Genomic DNA, 21348 nt, shown 5'->3' with positions numbered 1-21348 from the left:
CATCCTACTCATTTCAAATGTCACCACAAACAAACCTCCCTAATGAGGCTAATTTTCCATCCTCACTTTATTTATTCTCCTCTCTTGGTGCGTAGCATTCTTGCTAGGCATTGTGGTGAGAGCCTCGCCCATTTGTCTCCACTCTGGCTGGGAAGTAACTAAAGGCCACAGCCGGCTGGGACAGCCTCCCATTCATCACCAACAGCCCGATGATGCCGCTGTGCCTGCTGTCCCGAGGTGACCAGGCCGAGGAATGAGAAGAATGCCGGATGGGATGGTGCAAGGGAAGAAACCACAGGGCTCCCTCCAAGAAGCAACCAGTCTAGGGTGTGCAGCTGGGCTTTAGGAAGCAGGCTGGCTTTTCTTTTTAAGTCATCTTGAAACCGCCTTTGTTTAATATGCGCACAAGTTGAATCCTGGACTGGAGCTGAGCAGATTCAAACCCTAAATGAAGGTAGTCTTAGAATCCATGGCCCACCTGCATTTCAGGGACAGGAGGGTTGAGGTGCACTCCTCCCTTCCGTAAACAAAAATGCAAAGATCCCAGATGCCTTTTGCACACTCCTTGGCGCTGCTGCGCCTTATTAGTGAGTTTTGAACCTTCCAGGCTGTTCAGACTTTTTACAAGTTGTCCCAGGGACACTCCCAGGGGCGGGCGGGAGCTGCACAAGGTCCCTGGCTTCACTCTGGCCGGCAGGCACCTGCAAGTTCCCCCAATGCTTCCTGCTCAACTCATCAAGTTTTAATTACATGAACTAATATTTGCTCACTATGAAACCATGTTTACCCTTGTAAAAGGCAAACTCTCAAAGACCTAGGATCAGGCAAGCCCAGAAAAACCTAAATGGTTATGCGAAGGTGCTCGTGGTTCCCACCACTTCCTATTCCCTACTGCTCTGTCATTATAGGTGTTCTGCTTTTTGGACATCCACCTCCTGATATTATTATTATTATTATTATTAATACTGGGAATTGAACCCAGTAACAATCTACCTCTTGACCACACACCTCCAGTCCTTTTCATTTTTTTTTTTTTTATTTTGGGGGGGGATTGGAGATGAAGCCCAGGAGCATTCTACCTCTGAGCTACACCTAGCCCTATTTTATATTCTTTATTTTGAAACAGGGTCTCACTAAGTTGCGGAGGGCCTCACTAAGGAGCTGAGGCTGTCCGCGAACCTGCGATCCTCCTGTCTCGGCCTCCCAAGTACTGGGATTACAAGCATCAGCCACCACACGTGGCTCTTAGTGAGGTACTCCCCAACTTTGTGAGACCCTGTTTCCAAAAAAAAAAAAAGGAAAGAAAAAATAGGGCTGGGGGTGTAGCTCAGAGATAGAATGCCCCTGAGTTCCACCCCTACTACTGCAAAACAAAAAACAAAACAAAAAAACAGGGTCTTGCTAAATTACTGAGGTTGGCCTTGAACCTGCAATCCTCCAGTCTGAGCCTCCCGAGTTACTGGGATTACAGGCGTGACCCACCACGCCTTATTAAGGCCACAGTTCTCTCTTTTCCATGTCTGCCTAGGCCTGGTGGAGGCAGGACTGAGCTCTTCTTCCTGTACACCCCTCATCTCTTGATGCAGAAATGGCCTCTGTTGAGTCTCTAGTAAGGACTAACTGTAAAGCTGAGGCGGAGCTTCCCTTTCTGTGGCCTGTGAGTCATACTTCTGGACCAGCAATTGAGGACTGTTTGAGAAGAAGCTGAGATGTATTGTTTCCCGGTTCTCGACAAGCATATCACATAGTTTCTTCCACTGCCAACTTTCTTCCTCATAATTCTGACATGTTGTCCCAAAACACACTTGTTTCCCATAACCAAAAGGGCCTGAGGGAGAAAAAAAACAAACATTAGAATTCAAGTGGTAAAAAGGAAGCTAGTTATGAGAGGCTTCATTCATTCTGAGAGTGAACCCAAGTGTTCTGAATATATGACTGCTCCTGGTGGTTGTTAGGGTCTCATGTCCTCATTTGAGCTTCAAGATAATTCCAAAGCTGGGTGTGGTGATTACGGGCTAGCCTGTAATCCCAGTACTTGGGAGGTTGAGACAGGAGGATCACAAGTTTGAGATCAGCCTTAGCAATTTAGTGAGACCCTCAGCAACTTAGCAAGACCCTATTTCAAAATAAAAAATAAATAGGACGGGGGATATATCTCAGAGGTAAAATACCCTGGGTTTAATCCTAAGAAATACAAATAAATAAATAGTAAAAGCAACAGCTGCAGGCATAGCTTGTAGGTAGAATGCCACTGAGTTCAATCCCCAGTACCAATAATAATTAATAATACTGATTCTCCAGGCTCACTCTCCCCCCACATACACCAGCCTGATCACATTGAGGGATATCATGGGAATGGAAGCAAAAATTACATCACAGTCTCTCAACCAACAGGAAGCAAGCCATTTTATCCACAAAGCAGGCCACAAGAGGAGCATGTACGCACCCTTCCTTCCATGATAGCACCCAGGGACAGATGACCAGAAATCTGAACAACAGCAGAAGTTCTTCGCACAATCGATATTTAACCCGGTGAAATCCACGCCCTTCCTCTGCTCTAAACGAGCCCTGTGAGTGTGGCAAATCCAAGGCCCTGGCTTTCAAGTGTATCACTCAGATAGAAATAACCGCCTCTGGCAGCTTCAAACCCGACTTCCTCAAAGCCGAGGTCTTCACTTCCCCTACACGTGCTCAAATACACCTGTTCCTCCCCAGATGGGCACACGGGCTTCTCCTAAGTCAATCATCCTCAGATATTTCTGAGGCAGAGTCCTGAAGGAAGGCAAAATCACCGCACCTGCCGGGACCAGCTGCACTGACCTGCGGAAGTCTCCATCGCATTTCTTCAAAGACACTTAAGCCACAAATCCAGATTCTTGAAATCAAAGAAAGCCTTCTCTATGCTGCGATCCTTAATCACTGCCTCCCTGCAGGCATAAACAGTTCAGCTGTAAAACATGTCTCTGCAAACAATCCTGTGGACTGCACATGCACATGGGCGGGACACCACACACACACACACACACACACACACACACACACACACAATGCACACACACAGTGGACCAAACAGTAGAGAATCCCATGCTTTCAGAACAAGCAACCAGGAGCCAAATTCTTAAAATGTGAAACTAAGAATGCAAGCAGCAGAACTTGCGAGTTCAGGCCACTCTGATTATCTTTCTGGAGCTCAGCCAAGGGAGCAATTTCCAGGAGAAGGGGCTCAGACCGCGCAGCATCCAGCTCCCCAAGCTGCTGGGGAGCAACGCAGAGGCGGCTCCTCCCCCTAACTCAAGCTCCCGTCCCGCCACCTGTTAACCAAAATAACAAGACCTCAGCCTCCGCCAAAAGTGGGTGAGGGAAGAAAAGGCGCCAGCGGAATAACGGTGAGCCCCCAGTGTCTAGGCTGATGGTGACTCGCTGGCTGCGCTGTCTTAAGTAACAAAACAAAACGGGGGAATGGACTCTTCTTTTGTGAGCCCGGCCTGCCAAGAAAGTGGTTTTCCTCATGCCGGTAGCCTTGCCGGGGGAAGTCATGAGCACGAGCAAAGCTAAGCCAGGGGATTGTAAATTCAGACTGGACTCCTCTCTGTCCTAGCGACAGGTTGGAAGCACATAAGTCATTTCAGGTTTCTGCTCTGGTTAGGGGAAGCTGGAGCCTTGGGAGGGAAAAGGCCACCGTGGTCTCCTGCACCGAGGATCCCCATAAAATCAGACACCCTGAGGGTCCCCGGATGGAGGATTTCTTCCTATTAGACACACAAATCCATGAGAACTGCAGGTCAGATTCCACAAGTGCAAAACAGATGAATAAGCACCATCAAGCATTTGTATGCACAGCGTCTGGGGTGGCCACCACTGAAAGAAAACATGTGCCTCATATAGGATCTAAGTCCAGCTTAATCTAAGGAAGACGATTCTGAAGTAAAAAAATGAACCTTAATATTGTTTTGATAAACCAGGTATGGTGGTGCACACCTCTAATCTCAGTACTTGGGAGGCTGAGACAGAAGGATCACAGGTTTGAGGTTAGCCTCAGCAACTCAGTGAGAACCTGTTTGAAAATAACAACTAAGCCAGGCCACGCGTGGTGGCGCACGCTTGTAATCCCAGCGCTTGGGAGGCTGAGACAGGAGGATCGCACAGGTTTGAAGCCAGCCTCAGCTACTGAGTGAGGCTCTCAGCAACTTAGTGAGACCCTTTTCCAAATAAAGTATAAAATAGGTCTGGGAGTGTAGCCCGGAGGTTAAAAAAAAAAAAAGCCCCTGAGTTGTACCCCCAGTACCACAAAATAAATAAAGAAATAAAAACTAAAATAGGGCTGTGGGTATAGCTCAGAGGTAGAACAACCCTGGATCCAATCCCCAGCAACACACCCAAAAAATTGTTTTGATAGTTTCTTAGCTCTTTGATGTTTGTCTGTTTTGATGTTTTATTTTATTTCATTTATTTATATTGTTATTGGGGATTGAACCCAGGAGTGTTTTGCCTCAGAGCTACACTCCCGCCCTTTTTATTTTGAAACAAGGTCTCTCTGAGTGGCTGAAGGTCTCACTAAATTTCTGAAGCTGTCCTTGAACCTGTGATCCTCCTGCCTTTCAGCACCCCCAGTACTGGGATTACAGATGTACCCTTCCACACTTGGCTATTTTGAGATTTTTTTGTGTGTGTGTGGTACTGGGGTTCCTGGAAGCCCTTCTACCTCCGGGCTACACTCCCAGACCTATTTTGGAAACAGGGTCTCTTAAGCCAGCATGGCTGGCTTCGAACCTGCACCAATCCTCCTGTCTCTGCCTCCCAAGCGCGGGGATTACAAGTGTGCGTCAACACGCCCGGCCTATTTTGAGATTTTTAAAAATAAATATTAAGCAGGGTGTGGTGAAACATGTCTGTGATCCCAGTATTTGGGAGGCTAGAATAGAAGGATCATAAATTCAAAGCCAGACTTAGAGCCGGGCGTGGTGGCACAGGCTTGTAATCCCAGTATTTGAGAGGCTGAGACAGGAGGATCGTGGTTCGCAGACAGCCTCAGCTACTTAGTGAGGCCCTTTGCAACTCAGTGAGACCCTGTTTCAAAATAAAGAATAAAAAACAGAGCTGGGGGTGTAGCTCAGAGGTAGAATGCCCCTGGGTTCCATCCCTACTACCAGGGGGAAAAAAAAAAAAAGCCAGTCTTAGCAATGTAGCAAAACCCTGTTTCAAAGCAAAAAATAAAAAGGATAGGGGTATAGTTCAGAATACCCCTGGGTTCAGGCCCTAGTACCACAAAAATAATGAAATAAATAAAATTATATATATATATATATATATATATATACACATATACACATATTAAAAGGTCTAGGCAGAAAATGAATTAATTTCATTCATCCCTTGAGTATTATATAATTTATTAGCTTTTATCTTTCACCCTCACAAATAAAGTCCAGACTGATTAGAATGTGAAAATCCAAATAAAATGACTCTTAGGAGGGAACATAAGAAGGGAAGGGGGTGGAGATCGGGTAAGGGCTGATTGGGTGATGTGTGCACCTATGTCTCCACAAGTCTTTTATCCCATTAGGATGAAGGGCTACAATGCACCAATAAAAAATGTTAAAAAAAAAAAAGAAGAGAACATAAGAGAACATTTTACAATTTGAGATAAGCAAGGACTTTCTAAGCGAGATATAAAATCCAGAAACCATTAGAATTATAGATATGACTGCATAAAAATTTTAAACTCTGAAGCCAGGCGTGGTGGCGCATGCTTGTAATCCCAGCATTTGGGAGGCTGAGACCGGAGGACTGCAGTTTGCAGACAGGCTCAGCTACTTAGTGAGGCCCTCCATAATTTAGTGAGACCCTGTTTCCAAATAAAGAATAAAAAGAAATAGGGCAGGGAATGTAGCTTGGAGGTCAAACGCCCCTGGGTTCCATCCCCAGACCCGCAAAAAAAAAAAAAAAAAAAAAAAAAAAACTTTGTAAAATAAAAATTGCTATTAACAAATATTAAGAGAAAATACAGCAGATATAATACAGATTTAACATCCAGAAAAAATGGCAAACATGCAAATCAGTAAGAAAACAAATAACCTAATAATAGATGTACAAAGAATATTCATAGAGAATTCACAAATACAGTTGATCAAGTTGAATATAGCATTGTCCCTGGCCCTCAAGTTTCCTAATAGATATATGCCAAGTAGAACCCAGGGGCACTCTACCTCCAAGCTACACCCCCAGTCCTATTTTTTATTCTTTATTTCGAAACAGGGTCTCACTGAGTTGCAAATGGCCTCACTAAGTAGCTGAGGCCCTCCACAACTTAGTGAGACACTGTTTCAAAATGAAAAATAAAAAACAGGGCAGAGGGTGTAGCTCGGAGGTCAAATGCCACTGGGTTCCATCCCCAGACCTGAAAAAAAAAAAAAAAAAGTAGGGCTGGGGTGTAGCTAGGATATAGAATGCCCCTGAGTTCAATCCCCAGTACGACAAAATTAATTAATTAATTAAAATAAAGACTAAAAATAGGGCTGGAGCTGGGCGTGGTGGTGCACACTTATAATCCCAGCATTTGGGAGGCTGACACAAGAGGATCTTGGTTCATGGACAGCCTCAGCTACTTTGTGAGGCCCTTTGCAACTCAGTGAGACCCTGTTTCAAAATAAAGAATTAAAAAAAAAAATAGGGCTAAGGATATAGCTCGGAGGTAGAATGCCCCTGGGTTCTATCCTGTGTAACAACAACAACAAAAAAAAATAGGGCTGGGAGTGTAGCTCCAAGGTAGAGTGTAGCTCCCTGGATTCAATTCCCATTTGCTGGGGGAGGGCGGGCGTGGTGGCACACTCTGTAATCCCAGCATTTGGGAGGCTAAAACAGGAGGATCTCGGTTTGCAGACAGCCTCAGCCTTAGTGAGGCCCTCTTCAACTCAGTGAGATCCTGTTTCAAATTAAAAAATAAAAAATAGGGCTGTAGGTATAGTTCGGAGGTAGAATGCCTCTGGCTTTCATCCCAGTACCGAAATACAACACCACCATATGGAAAGAAAAAGAGTTAACACAGAAAATGGGAATAAAATCGGTGGCCACTCATTTGTCTAAAGAACTTACACATCTGACCACAAGGTAAATTTTACTTCTTTCTGGAGAGTTAGTTATACATGCAGGACAAGGAATCTCCGAAACCGTCCCTCCAGCCCAACCCGGCAGGACGGCACCGCTGCAGGAGGGCACGGTTTCTTGTCCCCCAGCCTCCTCCAACAACCTCCTGTCCCCTGGGAAATGCCAGCTCCCACACCGGCGGATCGAGAGGACAAGAGGACCTGGCGTCTCTCCAGGTCTCTGTGCTTCCGAGGCACTTTTCAATAATTAACTGATCCGGCTGGAGGGTGGGGCCGGCCACAGCTCGCAGCTCAGCCTCCCTCGGCCCTCCTCTGGAATGTGAGGCTCCCCAGAGATGGCCGGCCAGCGCCCCTCCCTCAGGCCCTAACTCCCAAGAGTGAGAAGGCCCAGGACGTTCTCCAGGACATTAACTGGTCTCTCCTTTCGCCTCCTTCCACCTGTCAAGTCCCTCCTCCCTCAGCTTCCTCTGAGCTAGAACACTACACCAGGCAGCCGGACAAACTGCATCTCCTTGCAGTCAGCTTCAGCACGGCCATTTTTTGCTTCAGGGTCCTATGAACCTTAGCAAGATGAACGGGTTTTTTTTTTTTTTTTTTTTTTATGTTTTATGTTACAAACAAATTAAATGGCAGGAATAGCTTTTGTTTTGATATTCTTAAATGGTTGACTGTCTGAAGCAATGATTCCCAGACTTTGGAACTTAAATTTTTTTTTTTTTAATTAAAAAAAACTCTGAGACAGGAGAATTGCCTGTTGGAGGCCAACCTCAGCAATCTCGAGAGACCCCAGAAACTAACCTAGCAAGACTCCTTCAAAAAGTAAAAAAGTGCCAGGCGTGGTGGCGCACGTTTGTAATCCCGTGCTTGGGCGGCTGAGACAGGAGGATCGCACAGGTTTGAAGCCAGCCTCAGCTACTTAGTGAGGCTCTCAGCAACTTAGTAAGACCCTGTTTCCAAATAAAGTATAAAAAAAAGTCTGGGAGAGCCAAGGGTGGTGGCGCACGCTTGTAATCCCCGCACTTGGGAGGCTGAGACAGGAGGATCGCACGGGTTCGAAGCCAGCCTCAGCTACTTAGTGAGGCTCTCAGCAATTTAGTGAGACCCTGTTTCCAAAGCAAATATAAAAAAGGTCTGGGAGGATAGCCTGGAGGTAGAAAAGCCTCTGGGTTCCATCCCCAGTACCACACACAAAAAAAGCACAGACATTTAAAATGCGGCCTGAACGATTACCCCCATCACTTTCTAGACGAGTGGGAGCTTTAACACCAAAACAAGGAATTGCACCCCATCCTCATTTAATTTTTTTTTTTAATATGATCTCACTAAGCTGCAGAGGCCCTCACTGAGTTGCTGAGGCTGGCTTTGAACCTACAGCCCTCCTTTCTCAGCCTCCCAAGTACTGTGATTACAGACCTGTACCACCACGCCCGGCTATAATTATCTCAGATTTTAAAACAGCATTTCTAGTGCACTTAGATCTTAGATCTCTGAACAACACAGGTGCTTCACGTGGACTGGTGAGTGTTTCCTAACAGACTGGCACCAGTGTCTATGGAAAGGCTCTGTGCAGATTAAATCATAAATTTCAAAATCTGGATAGGCCTGAGAAAGATAGGAAGGCCTTTTTTTTTTTTAAAACAATTACAGAGTCCAGGTCCCCACCCACCCTTATTTATTGCATCAGCCTCTCAGCTTTTTTAAGGCAGGGCCCTGGAATGAGTAATTTTTAAAATTTACCATGATAAAATATGCATAATATAAAATTTACCTCTGTAGCCAGTTTTAAATATGCAAAATCCAGTGGCATTACATGCAGTCACAAGGTTCCTCACCATTATCCACCTCCAAACTTCCCACCACATAGAAAACACTGAACCCAGGAAGCAATTTTCGGGGAATATGAGGATAAAGAAAACATGGATCGACAGGTCGTACAGGCTTTGTTTGGGGTAAAGCCTGGGAGGGGGACTGACCTGGAAAGAGAGCACATAAGAGTCAAAAGCGTGCTTTCTTACAGACTAGGGGCTTTTATGGGGCAAGAAAGTGGTCTGGGAACACGTATGCGGCTGGCGGGTGGGCTAGTGACCAGGTCACCTCAGGGCAGGGTAATGGCCAGGGGAGGGGTCTTTCTTTTGTGCCTTTCTCGGGTTCCTTTGTTTTCAGTCCTCCAGAGGGCCAAACCTCACAGCCAGACCTCCCAGTGGCCACAGCAACAGCTCCCCGCCTCTTCCCCCAAGCCCTGGTCACCTCTGTTCTACTTTCCATCTCTATGAATGTTCCAATTCTAGGTATGTGGTATAAGTGAAATCATATATTTATCTCTCTGTGTTTGGCTTATTTCACTTACACTAAAGTGAAAACAAGAGCCGGGTGTGGGAGGCTGAGACCAGAGGATCGTGGTTCACCGACAGCCTCAGCTACTTAGTGAGGCCTTTTGCTACCTAGTGAGACCCGGTTTCAAAATAAAGAATAAAAAATAGGGCTGGGGGTGTAGCTCAGAGGTAGAATGTTCCTGGGTCCCATCCCTAATACCCCCAAAAAAGTGAAAATTTATTTTTTTTTCTTTTTTTCTTCCTTTGGTGTTATTGGAGGTGGAACCCAGAGGCTTTTTACCTCCTGGCTATACTCCCAGGCCTAATTTTTACATTTATTTGGAAACAGGGTCTCACTAAGTTGCTGAGAGCCTCACTAAGTAGCTGAGGCTGGCTTCGAACCTGTGCAATCCTCCTGTCTCAGCCTCCCAAGCGCTGGGATTACAAGCTTGCACCACCACACCCGGCCAATTATTGTCTTTTTTTTTTTTTTTTTTGGTGGTACTGGGGATGGAACCCAGGGGCCTTCTACCTCCGGGCTACACTCCCAGACCTATTTTATATTTTTATTTGGAAACAGGGTCTCTTAAGCCAGCGAGGCTGGCTTTGAAGCTGGCGAACCTCCTGTCTCTGCCTCCCAAGCACAGGGATTACAAGAGTGTGCCACCACACCCGGTGATTATTGTTATTTTTAACAACATTAAATCTTCTAATTCACAGAGAGTGCCTTTTCATTTACTTATATCTCCTTTCATTCTTTTGGCAATATTTTGTAGTTTTTACTGTAGAAGTCTTTAGCCTCCTATGTTTAATTTATTTTAAAAAGCCAGACATGGTGGTGCACGCTTGTAATTCCAGTACTGAGACAGGAAGATCACAGGTTTGAGGCCTGCCTAAACAACTCAGCAAGGCACTGTTTCAAAATAAAAAAATTGTAAGCCAGCTGTGGTGGCGCACACACTTGAGGGGCTGAGATAGGAGGATCATAGGTTCTCGGCCAGCCTCAGCAACTTAGTGAGACCCTGGTTTAAACTGAAAAATAAAACAGGGCTGAGCATATAGCTCAAAGGTAGAATGTCCTTGGGTTCAATCCCCAGCATAAAAAACTGTAAAAATAAAAATGATAATAATAAGAGCTGGGAGCCGGGCGTGGTGGCGCACACATGTAATCCCAGCATTCGGGAGGCTGAGACCAGAGGATCGCGGTTCGCGGACAGCCTCAGCTACTTAGTGAGGCCCTCTGCAACTCAGTGAGACCCGGTTTCAAAATAAAGAATAAAAAATAAGGCAGGAGGTGTAGCTCGGAGGTTGAATGCCCCCAGGTTCCATCCCCAGACCCGCAAAAAAAAAAAAAAAAAAAAAAAAAAGAGCTGGAGGTGAAGCTCAGACATAGAATTCTCCTGGTGATCCCTAGCACCAAAACAAAAATAAAAGAAGAAGAGTTTTCCCAGCGCGTGGCCGCCACGCTTCACCTGAGTACAGCTGCCTATTCAGCTAACTGCGGGACTCCCTTAGAGCTCTGGGCACTTTCTTGCTCTACAAGAAGGCAAGGGCAAGCCAGGCGCAGTGGCCCACACCCCTAGTCCAGTACTTGGGACGTTGAGACAGGAGGATTGCAGGTTCGAGACTAGTGTCACCTAACTTAGCAAGACCTTCAGCAACTGAGACCCTGTTTCAAAATTTAAAAAAATTAAAAAGTCTGGGGTGTAACTCAGAGGTAGAATGCCCCTAGGTTCAATCTCTAGTACAAAAAGAAAAGAAAAGAAAAGAAAAGAAAAGAAAAGAAAAGAAAAGAAAAGAAAAGAAAAGAAAAGAGGTGAGAGCAGGAGGTATTAAGCGTAACTGTCAGGGGTCAGGCGGCACAGGCTCAAAGCCCTGTCTGAGTTTTAGCCGGTCCAGCAGACCCAGCTGCAGCGCAGCAGGAAAGCAGAAGCCACTTGGCACAAATAGATTCGCTCACGGTTATTCTCGTTAAAAGATTTTCTCAGTCTACTCTTGCAGAAAGGCACAAAGATCACGGACAACAGAAGTGTATGGCAAAACTCGTAATTAGACAAGAGAGCTGTTTCCCACCGTTTCCTCCGCCTTTTACACTCGGCCTCTCTTCTCCCCACCCCCATCTTTCCTCTGGCGCCAGCTTATGTTTCTAGTAAAAACTTGCCTGCCTGCTTGTGCAGAAAGAGGAATTAATTTAGTATTTGAATACTCCACGGACTGGTTCCCCTTGGGAGCAAGTGGCCAAGTAGATACCCAAGGGAGAACGGGAAAGGCACCAAATGGCACCACGCCTGAATTAAGACAAATTAAGTGCCAGCCGTCCCTCAGCACCCTGGATGAGCACAAGATCGAAATCCGCTCCCCAGGGTGAGTCACGGCCTCCCACACCCAGCAGGGTGTGGAAACATTCGACTGAAACTTGAATGAAATAGGAAGAACTAGTCAAACAGGTAAAACATTCCCGCACTGTCAAGCTGATGAACGTTCACCCCTCCTTCAAGATGGAAGGAAGAAGTCGGGCTTGCGTGGTGGTGCAAGCCCGTCATCCCAGTCCTTGAGAGGCTGAGACAGGAGGGAGGTGCACGTGTTTGAGGTCAGCCTCGGCTATGTAAGGAGACTCAGCAATCTAGCAAGACCCTGTTTCAAAACAAAAATAAAAACTAAAAAAAAGGGCTGGCTCAAAGGTAGAATGCCACTGGGTTCAGAACTCAAGTGCAAAAATGGAAAGAAGACAGAAAGTTTTCTGCAGTGCAGCTTTTCTGTAACCTGCAGAAGCTAGGGATATGCAGCGAGGCGTGAGGATATTTTAGCGCTACAGATATTTTCATCGATAAACATGAAAGCCCAGTTTGCGGCCAGCCTCAGCTACTTAGTGAGCCCCTTGCAACTCAGTGAGATCCTGTTACAAAATAAAGAATAAAAAATAGGGCTGGGGGTGTAGCTCAAAGGTAGAATGATCCTGGGGTCCATCCCCAGTACCGGAAAAAATAAAACAAAACAAAACATGAAAGCCTTGTGCATGGTTTTTGCTTTGTATTCAGGGGATGGGTATTTCTATAGAGCTCAAGACCTTAGAAGAACTGAGTTTCCTCCTCCTCCTCCTCCCCTCTTCCTCCTCCTCCTCCCCTCCTCCTCCTCCTCCTCCTCCTCCTCCTCCTCCTCCTCCTCCTCCTCTTCTTCTTCTTCTTCTTCTTCTTCTTCTTCTTCTTCTTCCTCTTCTTCTTTTCTTCTTTTTATGTGGTACTAGAGATTAAACCCAGAAACATTCTACCTCCAAGCTACACCCCCCACCTTATTTTTTTCTTCTTTATTTTGAAAAAGGATCTCACTAAATTGCGGAGGGCCTCATAACTTGCTGAGGCCTGTCAAATCCGCTATCTTCCTGTCTCAGGCTCCCAAGTACTGGGATTACAGGTGTACGCCACCACATCTGGCTCTGAATTTCCTCTTCTAAAATGTGCAGCACAGTATCCCAGTACTCAGGAGGCTGAGACTGGAGGATCACAGGTTCAAGGCCAGCCTCGGTGACTTAGACCTTCAGCAACTTAGCAAGATCCTGTTTCAAAAGAAAAAATATTAAAAGGGGCTGGAGGTATAGCTCAGGGGTAGAATGCACCTGGGTTCAATCCCCAGTTACATACAGAGAGAGAGAGAAAGAGAGAGGGGGGGAATAAATGAATGTTCATACTGTTCCTATTTCTCCAATTTTCCCCTCCACCTCACATTCATGAAATGGAGAAAAGGAAGTGATAATAGCATCCCAGTGAATCAGAACTGGCTTAGAGACCAAAGGCCTAAAAGAGACTGCGCCATCACCAAGGAACTCGGTGACTAAACATCCCAAACAACTCCACGCATCCCCAGCGCTCAAGCAGTTTAAGCCACTCTTGCATCAGAAACAGTATTCATCAAGATTCAGAAAAGCGCTGGGCTTGGTGGTACACACCTGTAATTCCAGTACTTAGGATCACAGGTTTAAGGCCAGCCTCACCAACTTAGTAAGATCCTGTTTCAAAATTAAAAAAAAAAAAAAAATAGGAAATAGGGCTGAGGATATAGCTCAGAGATAGAATGCCTTGAGTTTTCAATTTCTGGTGTCAAGAAGAAGGAAGGAAGGAAGGAAGGAAGGAAGGAAGGAAGGAAGGAAGGAAGGAAGGAAATCTGAAACACTTTCTGAGTCTACAGAAGTCTAGTAGCCCCAGCTCTGATCCTGATGAACACCGAGGTTACTCTGCCTCTTTATATAAATAGAAAACGTCTCAAATAAACTTGCACTAGGTCATTATCATTGCCAATAAACACTTATTAGGCACCCACTTGGCCTGCACTGACCTGACTAGACCTATTTCAGCTTCCCTGAACCATCGCTTGCCTGGTGAGATACCTCTAAGGGTGTTGTTTCATCACCATTTAGAAATTATACCCTTTTAAAACCTTTCTATAGGTATGTGCTGCTTTTGACACAAGCGTTCGTTGTGAGTAGGTACTAAAATAGAGGCTTATAATTAGCTCTCTGGGGAGGCAAGTGTGTGGTAGAGCAGCGCTCAGCTCAGGTACCGGGGAGCACTGCACGAGAGAATGTCAGGGTATTTCCAAGTGCGTGACGCGCCACCAAAATAGAGGTTAAGATAATCTGTCACCGTAGACCTTCCTGCTTAAAATATTTACACGTATGTGTGTGGTTCTGAATGTGGCCTCGAGTGTGAGACGCAGGATGCCTGGCTGACCATCACTCCCTGAGAACGGTGTGTCTCCAGAGCCAGGGAGCATCTGGCCCCAGTGGGTGCTGGGACTCTGAATCGCAGCTCCCCGGCTATTACTATCTTAAACTTTTGGCATCTAAATCTAAGACTAGAAGTCAGCTTTTGTTATTTTTATTTTATTTATTTATATTTTTCTAGTGGGAGTTGAACCCAGGGGTTTTTTCTTCCTCTTTTTTTTTTTTTTTAATTTTGAAACAGAGCCTTGCCAAGTTGCTGAGGCTGGCCTTGAACCTGCGATCCTCCTGTCTCAGATCCCCAAGTTCTGGGATTACAGGTGTGCCCCATCGTACCCAGCTTAAATGTCAGCTTTAAACCCTCACATCTCGGTCGAACTCCTTACCAATGTGCCTAGATGGGTCCAGACAGATAGAAAGGGTGATGCCTGGCCGCTACTTTGTCCTTATCTAAGCCTGGCTCCCCTGGATGAATTTCTGGCTGCCTTATTTTCAAACTGTCACCGCCTTCCCTGAAAACAGAGTGGTCACAGCAGCACCAGTAGGTGACACTGGGCCCACCCACCACCCTTCCCGACGTCATTTCCCCAGGGTACCAATCCTGGCTATTCTCCGTCATATGTTTGGACATCACTTCTCTCACCAGTTCCCTCCATCCTCACATGGCCTACAGAACTATTTTCTGGGCTCATATTGTTAAAACTAGAAATTACGATAAACACGAGTCTTGGGTAAACTTTAAATTTTTTGCCTTCTCTCTGTGTGTGGTACTGGGAATTGAAACCAGAGGCATTCTACCTGCAAACAATACCCCTTATTTTATTTTTATTTGGAAACAGGGTCTTGCTAGATGGTGAGGCTCTCACTTCTTCCTGAGACTGTCTTGCTTTAGCCTCCCAAGTACTGGGATATCAGGCGTGTGCCAACACGCCTAGCTTTGCCCTCTCTTTTTGAGAGTCTGATCACCAGTCTACAGTGGCCTAGAGGACGGACGTAGATGTGTCCCTGAGTAGCCAATGGCTTCTCTGAGAAAACAGTAGACTCTCCGGGAACACTCTTCTTCTCCGTAATGCAGGGCTTTCAATGCAAAAATCTAGTGAGAGGGTAAGGCTCAGCAAAACCGTCTTCAGAGCAAACTAACAATTGTAGCCGGTTCTCTTGACGCCCCACTTCTTCAAAGTGAGAAAAACCTTAGGCAAACCTTAATAGCTGCAGGTTTTCGGTAATTACACAAAGCTTCACATTGCATTGTATATAATGATATGATTTCTGAATTATACTGGAGAATGCTCTATTCTCTGAAGAGCCTGGGAGCATCCATAACACTCCCACATTTCAAACCAGCTCTATACTCTGAAAGGCTCTTTTGTAAAAACGAGTAAAGAAACTACTAGGTAGAAAGTACTCAGAAACCAAAGTCAAGAGAAGCTAAACCTGCTCAGAGAATTTTAACATAAGCCGAGCTATGCAAAGTGACGTTGATTTTTCCTTTCTTTTCTTTATTCTCTCATTCTCTCCTTCTTCTCTTCTTCTTCTTCTTCTTCTTCTTCTTCTTCTTCTTCTCCTCTCTCTCTCTCTCTCTCTCTCTCTCTCTCTCTCTCTCTCTCTCTCTCTCTCTCTCTCGTGTTCTACCTCTGAGCTACACCCCTATCACTTTTTATTTTGAAACAAGGTCTAAGTTGCTAAGGCTGGCCTTGAACCCATGATCCTCCTGTCTCAGTCTCCCAAGTACTGGGATTGTAACATTGATTTTTCCATCCAGCCCAAGAATGAATTGACAAGATGGATTGTGAAGGATGGTGCTCAGCAGGAAGAGCTTTCCAGAAGCCACCTGGAAGGCTGGGGGCATCTCTCCGTGGTAGAGCACTTGCTTAGCATGTGGGAAGGCCTGAGTTTAATCCCCAGCACTGCAAAACAAAGTCACCTGCCAGGAAAAGAAAAAAGAAGGTTCCTGGTGCCATGAGTTTCCTTTATTCTGTCTTCAAGATCCCCTGCCCTGAGGAGAGCTCTCAGAGGGTTTTATATAAATGCACCCTGAAGAGATTGCTGCATTCACCATTAATCCTCTCTGTTTCCAGTAGTTCAATGACAGGAGAGAAAATACTCATCCCCCTGTCATTCCCGGAAGTAGAGCTGGAGAAAATATAACCAGCCAGGCGTGAAGCTGCCCCACTGAGCCGGGCACACGCCCAGGTGAAGAGGGCTTGGGGGTGGAGGCTGTGACAGGGAGCTCCAGGCCTGCAGGGGACTGTAAGCCACAGCTGTGCTTCAGAACTAGCAAAGATCTGGTAATTACCACAATGAGCCTTCTACCTTCTCTCAACTATACCAATCTGTTCACATAGGAAGCCAGAACGATTAAGTTTTCTCCCCAAGGACACACACACACACACACACACACACACACACACACACACGTGTGTGTGTGTGTGTGTGTGTTAGGTATTAGGGATTGAACCCAGGGGCATTCTACCTCTGCACTCTACCTGCAGCCCTATTTTTGTTCTTTTTTTTTTTTTTTTTTTGGTGGTACTGGGGTTCCTGGAAGCCCTTCTACCTCCGGGCTACACTCCTACGGGCTACACTCCCAGACCTATTTTTTTTTTTTTTTTACTTTTTATGTGGAAACAGGGTCTCTTAAACCAGCGAGGCTGGCTCCGAACCAGCGCGATCCTCCTATCTCCGCCTCCCAAGCGCGGGGATTACAATCGTGGGCCACCATGCCCGGCGCTATTTTTGTTCTTTATTGTGAAACAGGGTCTCACTAAGTTGAGGAGGGCCTCACCAAGTAGATGAGGCTGGCCTCGAACCTGTGATCCTCCTGTCTCAGTCTCCCAAGTACTGGGATTACAAGCACACACCATCTATGCCTGGCCAAAGACACACATTTCTGAAAAATGTGGAAAGCTTCACTAAAAAGAAGACACTAGGTTGAGAAAATCATTTAATTTTCATAATATCTTATTAATAAATGTTCATTTATCACCTTTATATGAGACAGATTATTCAGATAATACCTTTTTTATAAATTTAACTTTATAAAATAAAATAAATAAGGGAAATCACCATTAAAAAAAAAAGCAAAAACTAAAACAATTGTAAAAGGATGTGGTAAAACCACTTGGAGAAGCACACGCCTGTAATCCTGGTGCTTGGGAAGCTGAGACAGGAGGATCACAGGTTCAAGGCCAGTCTCAGCAACCTAGCGAGGCCCTGTTTCAAAATAAAGAATAAAATAGCGTTGGTGGGTTAGCTTGGAGGTAGAAGGCTTCTGAGTTTAATCCCCAGTACTACACACACAACACACACACACACGAACACACACACACACACACACACACACACACACACACACATACACACACACGTAAATGGTAAATTTCAGCTAGAAAAGTCTTATTTGAGTCTTTCAGCCAAACTCCATGACAAATAAACACTGTGCTACATGCTTCTGGAAAACCCCAAAGTAGTGTTTGCCCTAAAGGTATTTATAGTTGAGTAGAAAGAGCAAGGATGAGTGGATTTACATATAGGTTTAAAAACTGATAATAAGAGCTGGGCATGGTGGTGTGCGCTTGTAATTTCAGTACTTGGGAGGCTGAGACAGGAGAATCACAGGTTCTTGGGCAACCTTAACTACTTAGGTGAGACCCTCCACAAGTTAGTAAGACCCTGTTTGTTTGTTTATTTATTTATTTTGTGGTACTGGGGGTGGAACCTACGGGCTTTCTACCTCCGGGCTATATTCTCAGACCTATTTTATACTTTATTTGAAAACAGGGTCTCACTAAGTTGCTGAGAGCCTCACTAAGTAGCTGAGGCTGGCTTCGAACCTGTGTGATCCTCCTGTCTCAGCCTCCCAAGCACGGGGATTACAAGTGTGCGCCACCATGCCCAGCTGTAAGACCCTATTTTAAAATAAAGAATAATCAAGCATGGTGGTGCACACTTTTGATCCCAGCATTTAGGAGGCTAAGACAGGTGGATTGCAGTTCTAGGACAGCCTCAGCTACTTAGTGAGGCCCTCTGCAACTCAGTGAGACCCTGCTTCAAAATAAAGAATAAAAATCAGGGCTGGGGTGTGTAGCTCAGAGGAAGAATAACCCTGGGTTCCATCCCTAGTATTGCAAGAAATAAATAAGTAAATATTAAAAATAAAGAATAAAAATAGGGATAAGGGTGTAGCTCAGAAGTAGAATGCTTCTGGGTTCAATCCCCACTACGGAAAAAAAAATTTTTTTTTATAATATTAGATCAAGTATAGACCTGAGCTGAGCACAGTGATACACAAAATAGTAATTCCAACTATGGGGAGGCAGAGGCAAGAGGACCAAGAGTTGGAGGCCAGCCTTGGCAATTTAGTGAAACCCAGTCTCAATTATCTTTAAGTCATCAAAAGCTTGGTATCAGACAAATGAAACTGTTATGTGAGATTATCATTTTTAATTTTGGATAAATTGCTATAATACTAGATGTCAACCACTAAGCCAAGCATGGGAAGGAGGGATGGGGAGGGAATGGGGTGGGGATCGGGTGGGGGCTGACTGGGCGATGTGTGCATGTATGTCTACAAAAGTTTGTATCCCACTATGATGTATGAATACAGTGCGCTAATAAAAAAATATTTTTTTTAAAGAGATAAAAAGGAAGCCGGGCACGGTGGTGCACCCTTGTAATCCCCAGTACTTGCAAGGCTGAGACAGGAGGATCGCAGGTGCTCAGCCAGCCTCAGCAACTCAAGAGGCTCTCAGCAACTTAGTGAGACGCTGTTTCCAAATAAAAAATGAAATAAGTCTGGGGTGTAGCCTGGAGATAGAATGCCCCTGAGTTTCATCCCTAATACCACACACACACACACACACACACACACACACACACACACACAGTACCAACCTGGAGCCAGATTACCTAGGTTTGAAACTGTCTCCACCACTTAAGAATGAGGCACTCGGCCGGGCGTGGTGGCGCACGCTTGTAATCCCCGCGCTTGGGAGGCGGAGACAGGAGGATCGCGCAGGTTCGAAGCCAGCCGCGCTGGTTTAAGAGAGCCTGTTTCCAAATTAAAAAATATAAAATAGGTCTGGGAGTGTAGCTCAGAGGTAGAAGGGTTTCCAGGACCACCAATAAAAAAAAAAAAAAAAAAAAAGAATGAAGCACTCAGCTCAAGCATAAAAATTAAAGGGCAACAAAAAATTCAGTAAGCAAAATAAATTGTACTTTAATGCAATGTTTTAAAACTCAGATTAAATCCATCATACACAAAATAGCAAAAGTTTAAATACCAATAACGCAGTGCCAAGTCATATGGCAGTCAAAAGCGAAAGGACAAATGTGTGTCCCGTGTGTGTGTGTGTGTGTGTATACACACATACATACACACATATATATACATACACATCTATATGTGTATGTATATGTATATATATGTGTGTACATATATATTGTGTGTGTATTTTTCTTCATGCATGTGTGTGTATGTGGTACTAGTGATTGAACCCACACGTTATTTTATTTTAAAACAGGATCTCACTAAGTTGCTGAGAGCCTCCTAAATTGTGGAGGCAATCCTCGAACCTGCGATCCTCCTGTGTCAGCCTCCTGAGCACAGCCTGGGCCGCCAGCGAGCGCTTACTTTCCTCTTCTCTAGAAGGGGCTTGAGGGCAGATGGCTCCGAGACCTCACGGGATGGGTGTGAAGGCTGAGCTGCTGCGGCGAACATTTGGAGCAGCAGCGGCCCTGGCTCGCTCCCTCCAAGGTGAGCTACTCTCATCACCACCGTTGTCCTTATTACTCGGACAATTAAATTTTAGGACTTGAGAGATGCAGAGAACAGTCTCAAGCAACCCAGGCTCCTCCCTGGCATCGCCACTGGCACTCAGCCCGCAGGAACGCGGCTCCGGGGAGGAGGGAGCCCGGCCGCTCACCAGGCCTAGGGCCTGACCCGGGTCAACTCCCAACAGGCACTCGGTATATATGTGTTTGTTTGAGGAAAGGTAATTAGAAAGTGCTTCGCAGAGAAGATGGTGTTTGAGTTGGCCTTGAGTAAATATTAGGGAAAAAATAGGAGGGAAGGAAGGGCTGACACGGGAGGGTGTGATGATTTTTAGTGAGTTGGGACTGAGTTCCTAGCAATAAACCCAGTTGGAAACATCCATACATCATATGGAAATGTGGGATTAGCGCTTGGAAGAGAGACAGGATAAAACTGTACATTTGGGCCTAATTTGCCTGGTTGCAATAGAAACGTCTCATAAGCAGGGCCCCTCCCCAAGGGAGAGGATGTGTGCAGAGAGTCATAAAGAGCAGAGGACAGCCTGGCATAGTAGTACACCTGTAATTCCAGTACTAGGGAGGCTGAGAGAGGAGGATCACAGGTTCAAGGCCATCCTCAGCAAATTAGTGAGACTCTGTTTCAAAACAAAAAATAAAAAAGGTAGGAGTTTTGCTTAGAGATATGCCCCATCTCTAGTAAGACATATACACACATACATGCACGCACACATACACGCGCACACACGCACACACACACGCACACACACACACAGTAGAGGACAAGAGGTAGAGACTGATCAGATGTGTTTAAAGGGGAAAAGGGGAGACATCTGGGAATTGAGGATGACTCTCAGAAATCAAGAGCCCCTAAACCACACAGCAGCTCCAGACTCCTCCAACAACCCTGATCTTGAGAAAGAGAGGCCCTGGTTATTACAGGGCTCATCCTAAAGTATTTTGTTTCTTCTGGAACTGGAGGAAAACTCAAATAAAACATTTGGCAGTTAGTAGTGTGTGTGTGTGTGTGTGTGTGTGTGTGTGTGTGTGTGTGTGTTGTATCACTGGGGATTGAACTCAAGGGCATTCTACCCCTGAGCTACACCCACAGCCCTTTTATTTTTATTTTTAAATTTTGAAACAGAGTCTCATTTAATTGTTGAGGGGCTGACTAAATTGCTGAGGCTGGCCTCAAATCTGTGATCCTCCAGCCTCTCAAATTTTAGGATTACCAGGCGTGCACCACCGTGTCTGGCTAGTAGAATATATTCTGACATATATTCTCCTCTCATTAAACCACAGAAGAGAAATGTTTCTAATAAGATTACTAAATACCAAGTTACCAACTGCTTTGAAAAGCTGGAGAGCCAACCCCGACTCCTATGCCTTCCTTTTAATATGGAACTTTAGCCCGAACTCGTCCTAACTCATGAACTGATTCTTCTTCGAA

The sequence above is a fragment of the Muscardinus avellanarius genome (assembly GCF_963383645.1).
Source record: "Muscardinus avellanarius genome assembly, chromosome: 12".
Taxonomy (NCBI): Eukaryota; Metazoa; Chordata; class Mammalia; order Rodentia; family Gliridae; genus Muscardinus; species Muscardinus avellanarius.
Note: the sequence above shows the minus strand (reverse complement) of the source record.